We start from the raw sequence: 14721 nt of genomic DNA, 5'->3' as shown, positions 1-14721 counted from the left end.
ATTTAAAGGTCCTTCTAATCAATGACAGGTCATCCAACGATGTGCCGAAAGAATTGGACTCGAAGGATAACCTGTTTATTGTAAGACCAGGTGGCTATAGTTGCTACAGCCTACGGGGAGAATTCGACGGAGAGATTAGGATCGGACAAACCTTTACTTAAAAGTACAACTACTGTTAATTGTACTGCAATGCCACCTATATAAGAATAAAATTAGGGACAGAAATTCTAAATTTACAGACGGCAGAATGGACGAGCCACATTACCGAATAGATTGTCACGTACTTTAATACGAGGGTTTTCTAAGAGGCGACTGTTAAGATTTGATTCAAACTTTGTATAGCGTTTACAAACACATAAATCTATACAACTTTTACATCGAACATTTTGCCCTAAAACATCATTAGGGGAAAGTTTTAAAAATGAAGTGGGTGGATTCCTTCTAAATAAATAAATAAATGTAATCAAACGTTTTAAAGAAACTTAGGATTCAAGATTGGCGAGGAATCGGTCAAATAAAAAATCACACACTCGTCTTTTTGCCAACGTTTCGACAAATATATTGTCCTCTTCAGGGCGTGGTTATGCGGGTTGGTTGAGTTACAGAAAACTGTTACAGTATATTACTGTATATATTTGTCGAAACGTTGGCAAAAAGACGAGTTTGTGTTTTTTTATTTGACCGATTCCTTGCCAATCTTGAATCCTAAGTTTAACAATTTACGCTGTATATTCATAGTTTTAAAGGAAACTTGTGAGCCACAGAACTTTGAGAAAAGCAGTAAGAGAAAGACTTGTGGATGTTCATTCCAGATTTTGTTTCGATTAGAGGTAAAATTATCGATACTAGAATCGTTAGATAGAATTAATAGAATAGAATAATCATTACAATAAAAATATCTCTTAGACTCAGATAAAGTGCGCTTCGATAACAAAATCCAAATATTACACAGCTTCGTTCGTACTTCCGGAAATTGTAATTTTAGAATGAATTAAATGAAATTATGTCTCTGATACGTGGATGATGACTAGAGTCAATAAGGTTTAGTTAAATGGGGGAAAAGATAAAAAAAATGTAAGGATGAAGGACTGTTAGAGATAAGAAAAACCCGGAGAAGTTAGAGAACTGTTCGAAAGAGGTTCATTTCAGAGCCACCATTACAGAATGTGGGTGGGAAGTACCCGAAGTTAGATCTATATGGTCTTTCCAGGGAATCAAATGACAGAAGCAGTTGACTGAGATTGAAACGGTAGCTAAGATGAGAAGAGGACGCTTGGAAAGTGGAGGTAGAAATTTTGTTTAATTTTTTCTTTATTTAGAAACGTAGAGAATTGCCAGGAATGACAGGGCAAGCGAAGGACTGTATTAAAGGATTAACAGTAAAAATAAATATAAAAAAAGAGAGCTGTATTTATGTTTTTCTTGGCGAGTTTGTTTTGTAAGTTGGGAATGTTGAGGTGCTTACAAATTGTAAAGTTTGTGACGTAGAAAGGAGGTATCAACTACTTATCGAAGTAACTAAGACTGGAATTTCCGTATGTTTATCGGCCTGGCTGAATACCACAGCTCTAGTCCTACAAGTGCACGTACATTTGATAACTGTATTGGTATATTATTAGTCTTTTCATTTCCGTTCGTAATTTAGATGGTCCACCGCGAAGTCAGCAAAGAAGTTGGGCACGGTTATCCACAGGTTGGCAACTAAGTTCCCGCCGTTTTTTAAATTTTAATACAGCGCACGTCATTAAATGTTTTAGATCATTCGCAAAGGGATGTTTTGTTCTAACAGAATCTATTTTTTTTTTTGTGCGAGTTAATTTATGTTAATTTTCAGATCATTAAAATAAAATTAGTTGAGAAAAAAGAGCATTTTCGACAACTCCTTCTTTTTGCTTGGTAGTCACCGCTCAACTCATGGACGCAAGCTAAGATTTCTTTACTGAATCGTTACTGGCGACGAAAAATGGTGTCTGTACTTGTGTACTTTAAAATGAAGCAGCGCAAGGAATGCTTAGCCCCGGTAAGCAAGCGTCACCGCGCGTAAAACAAGATCTTCATGCGAATGGTGAGACTGGGAAGGAATTATCCATAACGAATTGCTTTAATGGACACCAAACGATGCAACGACCCAACACGGCTATTCAGGAGCAAAGAACTAATAATCGGCTGCCTGGAGTTCTTTTGCTGTACGACAAGAGGCCCGTCCTCATATCGCCAATATCACTAAGGAAGCCATTGAAATGCATGGCTGGGAAGTGCTGCCTCATCCGCTGTACTCTCCCAGATTTGGCACCAACGGATTTCCACCTCTTTCAAATACTATGCACGGAGTTTCTTTCAATACTGAAGCAGAAATGAGAGCTTGGATGAATAAATTTATTGAGCCGAAACTGGTTATCGAACGATGTATGGAAAATCTTGTTGAACGTTAAGAAGTCGTAAACAACAAAAAAAAAAGTAAAGTAAAGTAAAGTAATCGCCTATTTTTTCAGGCGGGGCTTAACGTCCAACTACCAATTAGGTGTCGTGGACGGAGGCGACTAGCAAACATACTTTACTGTAAATTTCTTTTATTAACCATTAAATAAAATCCAATGCCTAAGACCGGGAATCGAACCCAGTACCACAATACATATTAGCGTCGCAGGTCTCGCCTCTAACCCGCTCGCCTACCGTGGCGCCTCGTAAACAACAAAGGAGAATACATTATTGAAAATTTGTATTGAAAAATAAACTTTTAAAAAACGGCGGGAACTTAGTTGCAAACCTATCAGATGCAGAATAAAGCTGTACAAAAAATGAGAAAGCTGTAGGTTAGGCCTTTAATGAGTCGATATAGACAAGAAATACTACAAGAATACCATCATTTAATCTAGAGTCCTGACATAGAAAAGGTACCTATAACTCGTCATTCCTGGAGTTCTAAATGTGCAAAAAAACACAGAAAAAGCTCTCAGCTTTTTTCATTAGCTCTTCTTCTACAATTCATTTTACAAGTTTTCCAGAACTTTCTGACTTATCCAGGACTTTTAAAGCAGCGTGATTATCCGAGAAAATTCTTACTGCATTAATTTATTCATTTAGTTATTTTCAACTCTAGAATCAGCATGATCTTTGTTTGAAAAACAGTCTTCAGATACTCCAGAAGTGAACTAACCTCTACATTCTCACCACTTATCCCTTACGCTAGCATCTGGAAGACCCTCTTTTTTTTGTCCTTTTATCCTTCTATAAAGCAGATCAAATTTCCTAACTCTCAACCAGTTAGGAGTTCAACACAGATTCACTCCTTATCAAGCCTTATTAGATATTTCTTTATGGAATTCTTTCTGTTTTATTTTAGACAAAGTTTTTTGTTTCTTTGTATGAGAGCGCAGGATGTGAGAACGCTTTCCCTAACCCATAAACCTTTTTTTGGTTTTCCTTTGGTAACTGGACCAAACAGAAGAAAACAATTCGACTTTGTTAATTTAGTTTTGGTTGTACTTTGTACAAAGGGAGCAGCTTACCAACTTAACTTACCTTACCTACCTTTAGGGCCAGCCCTTTTAATAGATAAAGTTTACTTAAAAGCCGACATCTAAATACTGTGTAACTATTGTGCAACAGTAGATGCGTTTGTTTCAATAAAACTGTTGAAGCAAGCAAATAGGTTTGGCTGTTCAGATGGACTTGTTCATTATGGCCAACAAGTACTACAAAGTGACAGAGTGTTGGGTAAGGTTGTAGTGTCTGGCCCCAAAACCTACGGCCCTTGCCAGCTTGCATTAGCATAAAATACAAGATTAACTTCATTAGAATATAACCTCACCAGCAGATACTTTAATTTTTAAATTTTTGTTTTTTCAAGTTGCAAGTTTAATTTATTAAAATAATCATATAACAGCATAATTTGTAATCATGAAAATTTATTTTATAAATTTTATGGATAATAAAATGCAATTGGCTTGAATGAATAAGAATGTGGTTATTTTCATCTAAATGAGAATTTAAATCACTAGATTAAAACTGTCCGGTAGGTTTAAGGGTTGACTGCACGAAAAAGTGCAACGTTGAAAAACACCCAACTTTGACAATTTTTTTCTATTTTTCTATAAAAGATAAAATTCCCAAATTTTCTTTAAATCTTACTCCAAACCATCCTTTATAACTGTAATTTTTTTGCAACCACCCAGATCTAATAGGTTTCGAGAAAAAAGTTGCCGAAAATGAGCAAAAACGGCTTTTTCAAAAAATGTTCTTGTTCTTGTTGTTGTTGTTGTTCTTGTTACCTTTTTTGTAAACAACGTAGCGCCTAAACGCGTGAACCGATTTTCATGAATGAGGTGTCATTCGATTCGGAATTTTATGTAGATGTGCCTTTTGGGGGTCTCGACGCTGCACATCGAATGGGAGAGGAGTTAGCCCACTTTATGTAAGGCCCCCTCCAAAATTATTATAACTAATTACTCTGTAAATCTTGGCCCGATTTTGATAAAATTTGGTAGGATGATAGGGTTAGGGCTCCCCTACCTAACAATAAAGCGACGATCTGCTCTTACACTTGTTAAGGGGAAGTATAGCAATCGTTTCAAATTATCGACACGTGAACCGATTTTCATGAATGAAGTGTCATTCGAATCGAAATTTTGTACAGATTTGTACTTTAAAAGTCTCGACGCTATGCCTCATAAGGAGGGGAGTTCGCCCCACCCAAATAAGGCCCTTTCTAAAACTATTGGATATTTCTACAAAGCTTAGTCCGATTTTGATAAAATTTAGCACGAAGAAGTGATTAAAGCTCCTCTACGTGGCTGTGAAGTGCCATCATGCTCTTACACCTACTAAGAGGAAGTACTGCAATCGTTAAAATTATCAATGAGTGAACCGATTTACATCAATGAATTGTCGTTCGATTCAAAATATTTGCCTTTTAGGGAGAAGTACTGTAATCGCAGTTTATTTTTCTTGCTCCTCTTAAAAGGAAGTACTGAAATCGCAGTTTAATTTTGCTATTTACGTACAAATACCTTCCTATTTTATTCAAAACGCTTTCTCAAAAAAATGGTTATTGTGATTTGTGTACCTTTTGGCGTTTAATCAACCCTTATATTTAACTTTTTAAACTGTAAGTTTTTGTTAAGGAGTTATGTACAAGATATGTCAAAAAAATTAATAAATAAACGGTCAGTTATTAAGTTGATATTTAATGCAGTTCACTAATTGTCTATGACTGTAGATGGATTTTATTTTTGTTCCCTTTATTTTAAGTCAATGCTAGTTGCCTGTGAAGATGGTTCCGACCGTGAAAATATTTTATCAAAGCTATTAGAATGAATGAATGAAAGCAAAACATTATTCTAGGACAAATAATGCTCATAAATATACGCCTAATCCAGCTAACATGAAAGTAAGCGATTAAAAACTTTTTTAAATATAAAATCTGTACGAGTTATTCATATCACAATGAAATACGAGTATAATATGCATGATTGTAACCTTGAGAGTAAGAAAACTTCATGCGAATGTTCACACCACATTTTGGATTTAGTTGCGCTAATCGCAAACTAATCACAAACTCAGAACAACACCTTCTGTCAGAAGTAAGAGAACTTTATAACCTTACCCTTTTTTTTTGACACTTTAATAAATGTATGCCTTATTTGTATGGTTATTGGGCTAACCTGTTTGGCATTTTTATTTAAAGGGAGATTTTTTTTAAAAGCAAAGGGGGCGTAGAATGTGGATGGCACGTTAAGTGTGATTTACGATGTAGCGACCTCAATCCATATGACGCATTATGTGTTTCCATTTTTAAAGTTCAAAAACTTTTATGGCAAGTCCGTACCGGTGAATATTAAAGCAATTATTAAATAATAGCCTTTATTTTGCAAGCTATTTCAGCATGAAGATACTGTTTTGTTCTATTATTTTTTTCTTTAACCAATACTATTTATTTTTTTTTTTATATGATTTAAGGCGCGTCAACATCTAAGGTTATTGACGCCCGGAGCTTTTTTCAGTGCACTGCCAGCCTCTGGACAGTGTTCTATCGATACAGACAACACTGTCCATCGCCGGACAGTGAGCTGTAAGAAGCTCCTAGGAAGAGAAAATCTAAGGGTCAGCAGCTGGATTCGAACCTGGGATCTCCGCGTGGGAGTCCAGTAAGCTAACCGCATAGCTAATCCCTTCCCTGCCAATACTATTACTCTTGGTTTTTGTAAATTTAGTTATAGGCGCACTGCCACCTTTATCAGAAATTATTTTTAGAGACATTGAATTTCTCGGTTTCAAGATTTTTAACTGCCTGTTAAGTAGGTAACCGTTTGGTTATAAGATACTAATTCATAGAATGCTAGGCACCAGAATTTTGAACTCCAGATTTCACACATTGTATAAAGATCTAAAAGTAGATCTTGGTGCAAGTCATTATGTCAGCGATAGTAACTCCCTAAATTTAATAAGTACTGTAATGAAACTGAGAGGGGAGTTGCTATCGTTGAACTATAGTGTCAGTAGATCTGAAGAGAGGGTGTATTTGTGCGCTCTGCAATACTGGAGATATCGAAGATATGGTCCATTTTGTGGGAACTTGTCCAGTTCTGAGAGAGTTCCGTGTCAGGCGGCTAGGAAAGGTCTCCATGAGTCGGAGGGAGGTTATTAACCACTTGAATGGACAGTACGGTTGGCGCAGTATTCACAGATACACTCTTGAAGCTTGGCGTTACCCAGCATTTCTAATACAACAATTTAATTATGATCCTTAATCTTTAATAATAAGTAATCTTTATAAACAGTCTTCATAAAGAAAGAATAATTTACGTTTTATTATCTAAATTTGTAGAACTAGAGTAATACGAATATCTCCTGGCAGACGGCTAATAGCCAGGCCTTATTTTGCTTTAATTCAAACTTTAAATATTGTATACAAAATAGTGTAATGTGAATAAAGCGTTTATTATTATTTTTTTTTTTTTAATGATTTAAGGCGCGTCAAGATCTAAGGTTATTAGCGCCCGGAGCTTTTTTCAGTGCACTGCCGGCCTCCGGACAGTGTTCTCTCGTTACAGACAACACTGTCCATCACCGGACAGTGAGCTGTAAGAAGCTCCTAGGAAGAGAAAATCTAAGGGTCAGCAGCTGGATTCGAACCCGGGACCTCCGCGTGGGAGTCCAGTATGCTAACCTCATAGCTAATCCCTTCCCTTATTATTATTATTACTAATTCATATACAGTGGCCATGGCAGAGCAAATCTTTAATTTTTTAATCTTAGCTAGCCTTTTTTAAGAAACTTCTTCGAATACTGAACATAGTTTTATCACGGTTATAAAATAATAATCATGAGAAAAAGTTTGGTGACGCTTCACTGTGCAGGAACTACCAGTAAAATTAAAATTTAACAGAGAAATCTAAATACAATTTTTCCAAATTCCTGATAGAAATACACGTGTAACTCATTTTGGAAATTACCTACGCGTAAATGTCGCAAAAGATTTAAGAACATATTTGGTACTTTTTTTTAAAAAAAGATAACATGAAAGCGTACTCTGTACTGGCGAAGTGTCACGGGAATGAGGATATTTAAGGAAAGATCTGGTCTTGGTGAAGAAGATTATTGTTCTACTTACAGGACATTGCTTCTTGAGGCACCATCTACTTAGGATTCGAACCGATGTGTTGAAAATGGGCCACAAAAATATACTGATCCATCTTCTTGTAGAATATGCTTTCAAACGAATCCTACATTAATCTGATAATTTGATAATTAATTAATCGATTAAAGAGTATTAATCTGATAATTAACGTCCATCTATGCACTAATTTATGGGAGTATTCTAATGATGCATATATTAAATATTTAAAAAAAAAAAAGTTTTATTTTTTATGAGAAGGCACGTGTTTATTTCAAGGTTACGGATGGTGATGTTGGCAAGGTGCCAGTTCCAGCGGAATGCAAGCGAGCTGTTTGCCCTCATTGAGCACACCTGCAGTAAAGATCGCCCAAGGGAAAATGCTATTGACAATACAGCGTTCTTTATCAGCCTAAAATAGAGGGGAGATGAAAAACTATTTCTTACTTCTTTTCTTTTTGGTTTATTCTTAATTGTGAGGGGGTAATTTTTCATCCCCTTCAATGGCTGAAACAAAAGAGATGAAGTGCTCAAATGAAGTGTTCATTTTTTTTTATTTCGACTTAGGCTACTATCAAACGCTTTGAGCCTAGAACAAGAGCAAGAAGTTTGTTATTTTGAATTTTGTTTGTTGTAAGCGATATTCATTTAGTTGTTCTTAGAACGTTCTTGCAGGTTCTATTCACACTAAAAAAAATAATAAAAATAAAATATGTTCTCAGCTTAGTCTAATCCTTCCAACTTAGCGACCTCCTCGCACTACTTTTGCTGGCTCGGTGTGAAGTTAAAATCTCCTGCACTAAACTGACAAATCTACCTCTAATGATGATTGTAACTCTTAAACCGGTCCAGCAATTCCATGAACTTGCACCCTACAAGATAGATAAAACAAACCGTTATTTCTTTAAACTTAGCGTTAGGTAAATACTGTAGCTTTTATTTCGGTAATTAGCCTAGGAAACATCATGGAGAAGTGAATGAGGGTTGCCTTTAAAGTACTATTATAGTGTATTGTACAACATCAGCACTTGAAAAATATTTAAACGAATAAAATTTGTAAATATAATGGCAAATTTGGAGAGACATTGCCTTAATAGAAGTGCCACGTTACTTATGAGGTTTACAGTTTCAGCAATTTTATTTTTTTCACAAAAGATTTTTCCTAAATTTTGCATACACAGTGCTGCATACGTGTACGATTATTATTATTATTATTATGATTTAAGGCGCGTCAACATCTAAGGTTATTGGCGCCTGGAGCTTTTTCAGTGCACTGCCGGCCTCCGGACAGTGTTCTCTCGTTACAGACAACACTATCCATCACCGGACAGTGAGCTGTAAGAAGCTCCTAAGAAGAGAAAATCTAAGGGTCAGCAGCTGGATTCGAACCCGGGTCTATTATTATTTATTTTTATTTTTTGGCGGCGCATCGACGACTACCGTCATTAGCGCCTCTAGAACTATGTTCTTTTCTCGGACTAGGATCGCACATCTCTCCCTTCCCGATTAGCGTCCAACCAGTATCTCAGCCAGTGAGGCATGGCGGAGCCCCGGCTAGTCCGACCTAGGTCCACACTTCCCTTCATAGGTTATCGGTCCAGCCGACAAGAGAGAGTGTCATCCTCTTCTTACCCAACTCATTCGTCTTGTCTCAGTTTTATTTACCACCTAAAGGCTATTTGCATCTATATCCTTTCCCAAACTATCCTAGCGGTCAGTTTTGAACTTTGGGACGTGTACGATTATATTATATTTATTTTTAAATTTTTTCATACAATTGTATTTATGAGAGTTTGTAACGAAGTAAATGAACTCGGATTTCTAATCTAAAGTATGATATAGATACAGAAATCAGTACGGTTCTAATAATCTGCGGGAAAACTTCAATTCTAAAATATTTAAACAAAATCCGTAATATCTGTTCATCGGCAAAAGCGACTTTAATGAAGAGGTTTTTTCGCGTTTTCATTAGGTTTTAAGCGACTAATTATTACATAGATCTAATTAGTGTTTGAAATTCTCTCAGAGAAGATGGTCTTGTTCTGGGGGAAACTGATTTTTTTCAAATTTTATTACAACTAATCTAATTCTAACATTCAAGGGAATTTCTCTACGTAAATAATTGTGGTAGGAGGTAGACAAGTATGTTTACATCTGAATTTTTGTATTCTTACTGTTTATTTATTTAAAGGATTTTGTTAACATTCGTGAAGATTGTTTCATTGAAGAAATGCGCTTAACATTATAAGTTAGTGTTTCACTATTTTGAGTGTTTCATTCTCCTGTGAACTACTAATAGTTATCACTATCTAAAGTTTGGAACTAATTTGCTTGCAGAGCGACACACACAATCAGTTAATCAATGAACACATTCATCATGTAACAGCGCTGGGTGGTTCAAACATTCCTGAGCACGAATTATTCCAGAATACAGGGTAACCCCAACTACAACTCTGCAAAATCAGATTCTAATAAAACTCTTCATCATCTTTTACAACTGTATACTTACTGTTATTTTAGTAATTATGTGTAAAGGTGCATAATGAGATACTGATAAATATTAGTTAGCTTTATGGCGAATCTGTTGACAACAGAACATTTACTAAGAAATAATGATCACACGAAGTAAGGAAGGGATTAGGTGAGTGGTTAGCGAACACTGGATTCCAACGCAGAGATCATGGGTTCGAATCCAGCTGCTGGCTCTTAGATTTTTCTCTTCATAGCAGCTTTCTTATAGCTCACTGTCCGGTGATGGACAGTGTTGTCTATAACGAGAGTACACTGTAACGGAGGCCGGCAAGTGCACTGGAAAAAGCTACGGGCGCCAATAACCTTAGATGCTGACGCGCCTTAAATACCAAAAATAATAATATCTAGAGATAAGTAAGGGTTTTCCTCAAAAGTGGTAAAAAAAAACATGTTTATTGTATCCTTTACCGTTTTCAGACTTTTCCCAATCATCAGGACATTAAACTGTTTAGTGTAAAGATTCCGCCTTCACTTACGTTACCATCTCGCATTAAACTAGCTGACAGTACTAAATAAAGGACTATCCTTGTTTATAACAGTAACATTATTATTTTTTTGTTTTGAAACTACGCAGTGTAGTTATCTCAGAAAACAACGCCAAAAATGAGCGTCAAAACAGCTCTTTCAAAAATTGTTCTCCTTGATATTATTGTTTGAAAGTTGGGTTCCTCACACATTAAACGACCGTCAAAAAGATCAGCGGTATGAAATTTGTGCTGCACTTCTTTGCCGAAACAACAGCCATCCTTTGCTGTCCAGAATTGTGACCTGCGATGAAAAGTGGATCCTCTACCGCAACAGCAGACGCTCTGGACAGGTGGCTTGACAAAGGAGAAGCAGCACATTTTCCAAAGCCTCGAAATCACCAACAAAAAAAAGGTGATGGTTACTGTTTGGTGGGCTTCATTTGGTCTGATTCATTTCAGCTTCTTGAATCCTGGGGAAACCATCAATACCGAATCGTACTGTAACCAAAGTGACGTAATGCGCTAGAAATTGGCAATAATGAATCCATCTTTAGACAATCGAAAGGGACCCATTCTGTTGCATGACAACGCTCGGCCACCATATTTCACATTTGACTTCCCGAAAATTGTTGGAGCTTGGCTATGAGACTCTGCTACACCCGCCCTACTCACAGGATCTCTCGCCTACTGATTACCTTTTTTTTTTAGACAACTGGACCGCTATTTGCCAGAATAAAAAAAATTTATTGACCAAAGAACATTAGAAAATGCGTTTTCTGAATTTATAAATTATAAAAATTCCAAATTCTATACAGAGGGTATGGGAAAAGTTACCCACACGTTGGCAGAAATGTATAGAAAGTAATGGAGACTATTTTGATTAATAAAAAACAGTTATAAATCATTAATTTTTTTTTTTAAACCATAATCCTGCATTATTTTTCGGACAACCCAATATTTTTTAATAAGGTTTATTTTTTTGTTATTTTGTATTTTATCCAGTAATTTTTCGCTTTATAACTCGTTTATGTTTGACGAAATGTTTCGTTTAACAAATTTATTTTGCTTCACTCTATACTACACTAAGTTCGAAAACAATTAAAATATTATTAATACAACTGAAGAATTTCCTAAGACGCTATTAAATTCTCTTCTAAATAATGATTCTAGAAAAAAGTGGAGAATTCCCATGAACAGCATCCCTCTTATTTCTAGTGAACAAAGAACCTAAACAAGACCCTCTGCGTACAACATATGGCAATATAATGGAGAACTTATACTAAAGAAGGATGTTGAACTAATATAACACTAGAAGGGAGGTTACATTTTGTTTCTCTCTCCTACGAAACCCTAACTCTCTCATAAACTTGGCCGAAGTTAACCGAAAAGAAACGAATTAATAAATAAAAATAAGTGAGAGAGAATGATTGAGAAGGGGGCTGCAAGGTTACTTAGAGGACACAAGAAACAGGGGCGCAGGAAAAGGGGGGGGGGAAAAAAGGTTATAGAATACTTTTGGTGTGTGTAAGGGACGCGCGTCGGTATGAAACTATAGTTAAAATAAGGGGGATACAAACAATAGTGGGAAAGAGTGGGGGTATAGTTGAAAAAGTGAGCAGGTAAGAAAAGGGCTGCTGGAAAAGAAGGTTTAGTTTGTAAACTACAAGTAATCTCTCTCCTTCTAACAAGAAAGGCCCTACAGAACTTTGTTTTCTTCTTTCTTTCTTGTCGAAGACTATTTTTAAAGTTGAAGGAATTACTTCCCTTTAAAGAAAAAAGAACAAGTAAGCTGAAGTAAATAAACAAAAAAAAACAGCCGAAGAAGTATCTTTTATATGTCTAAAGATCCGGAGAACAAAGTTCGACAGGAGCTCAACAAATATTCTAATCTATTGCTCTAACTTTCATATTTCTTTTATCAGATAAACCAACTTTTTATTAATATTAAAGCCTAAATTTGGATAATTAGGTTATAACTTTATTAATAAACTTTAATACACACAACTTGGGCTTGAAAACACAAATATAAATATTTATTTTTAAATTGATTGTTATTTTCAATTCATATTTATTGATTCTTTTATTTTTAATAACATACTTTGACTTACCTTAACCTTACATTATTGTAACCATAAACATAGACTTCCATTTTTTTTTTTTTTTTTTAATACTATACATAAATTTTGAACAATAAACAATTACCTATGAATTAATTGTTTACAATATAAAATAAAATAATGAATCATAAAGATTAATAGCAAAGAGAAAATTTTAACAAAATAATCGAACCAAGAGAAACAACAAAAAAATACAATACAATACTCTTGGGGACTGCACAGCCCGTTATTCTCTCTTGTGTGAAATTCAAAATGGACGTCAGGTCACGTGGGGTCCCTCGGTTTGAAAGGAGACCCTAATACAAGCAACATAACACACACACACACACACTAGCACAAAAACATACTCAATTCAGACTAAAGACTGTAACATAACAGCTGCCGTTTCCCCCCCCCCTAACTTATCGATTAGTTTTTTGTTTATTCCAGTTTATCGATAATAATGGCAAAAAATAAATGTTAATATTAACAATAATATGGTAAGAAGGAATATTTGTAGGAATGGTTTTAAAATGATTTATGTAATCAAAATAATAATTAAATACAATAAAAGTAGTAATAATAAAGATATCTTACCTTGTAATTTTTTATTTTTCAGAGAACTGTTGTCATTTAAAGTAACTTCTAAAAGATAAAAAATTAGGAGGGTTGAAGGCAATGACTTTTCTTTTTCTTAAAATGGTTGAGATTTAAAAAACAAAAATGGCGCGTAATCCTCAATAAGTAACGGCTAGTCTCACATACCACAAAAGCACTTCAAAATATTACTTACTAAACGCACATTATCTAGGTAAACAAAAAAGAAATATATATATATATATAGCCGAGCCACAAGTGACTCACACACCAACACTGTTGCCACCTCACTTAATAAATAAAAATCAAATTTCAACTGATAGCTCTTTTCACACAACCAGTATAACAAATAGTAGTAAACAATGACGTTGTACAGAGAGAAAAAAAAAATTGAGGTTCACTTAACCAAAAAATAAAAATAAAGAAAAAGAATTCTCTTCACTATCACCTTGACAGTAAACCAGCTGTATAGCGACTGACTACGAAAACGGTACGCTTTCCACACCCGGGCGCCTTCCCACATACAATAAACCTATCCCCACCACCTATAATTTTTGTCCGACAAAAGCCGAACAAACCCCCTAAAAGCGACAGATCCCGACCAATAGGAACAACTCTTATAATACTAACCCCACTTCTTCTAACTAAACATTTATAAAGCCAAAGAGTGGGGAGAGAAAGGATGCTACATCTTTGGGATATAATTTCTTTTTCTTTTTTTGGGGGGGTTCCCGAAGAGGGGTCTGGCGGTGCATTGGGAAAAAGCTCTAAATTAAAGGTTTAGTAGGACATTTGAGTGATGAATGCCCCTGCAGGGTATGTAATTATATAGAAACGCGTCTTTAATAATTTCAGCTCTACTTCTGGGCGCCCAAAAATAATTTTTGTCTAGAGAATAACATAAAACTTATATTACCTTACAATATTGTTTGCCTCAATAAGGAATAACACCTAAAAAAAGAACTCTATAAAATAAGGTAGAACTAAACAAATTTCTCAAAATTCCAAATAAGGGAAGAATATGCCACTAAAAATGAATATTTACTTAGGTCGTTGTCCATGTGTCTGGGCTAAGCTTGATGTGGGTGTGAATAGGGGTTCTACCTGGAATCAAACAATAGTTCACATTGTCGCTTTTTAAAAATGCTTGAATATGGCCGTACTAGAAGTACTCTTATTACAAAGCATGACTGAATTTCTCTTGTCAAAATGCCCGCGGCCATTTAGTAATTGTCTTTTAAATACTAATGGCAGTTTTTGAAATGACTGTTCTCTTTTTAGCCTGCTTCCTCTTAATGGAAAGTGTTTCCAAATGAACACTTTGAAAGTCTGAAATATTATCCTGTTTTCTCTTAATTTTAGAGAGGTTTTTATGATGCATTTCCTGTAGCTACTGATTTCTAGAGTTAACACA

General features: G+C 35.3%; 1 protein-coding gene across 1 annotated transcript in view; it reads right to left on the bottom strand.

Annotated features, from left to right (window-relative positions):
- LOC141451052 (uncharacterized) overlaps nucleotides 1–13753 on the bottom strand; it is a 249404-nt gene extending 235651 nt beyond the window's left edge. Inside the window, exon 1 of the mRNA XM_074122073.1 lies at nucleotides 13308–13753. The gene's annotated coding sequence lies outside the window, so the exon portion shown is untranslated. The remainder of the gene's footprint in view (nucleotides 1–13307) is intronic.
- Between the last annotated feature and the right edge of the window lie 968 nt (nucleotides 13754–14721).

The sequence above is a fragment of the Rhodnius prolixus genome, unplaced genomic scaffold (assembly GCF_049639745.1).
Source record: "Rhodnius prolixus isolate KJV_2025 unplaced genomic scaffold, Rpr scaffold_8, whole genome shotgun sequence".
NCBI lineage: Eukaryota > Metazoa > Arthropoda > Insecta > Hemiptera > Reduviidae > Rhodnius > Rhodnius prolixus.
Note: the sequence above shows the minus strand (reverse complement) of the source record. Positions and strands in the feature narration are given on the sequence as shown.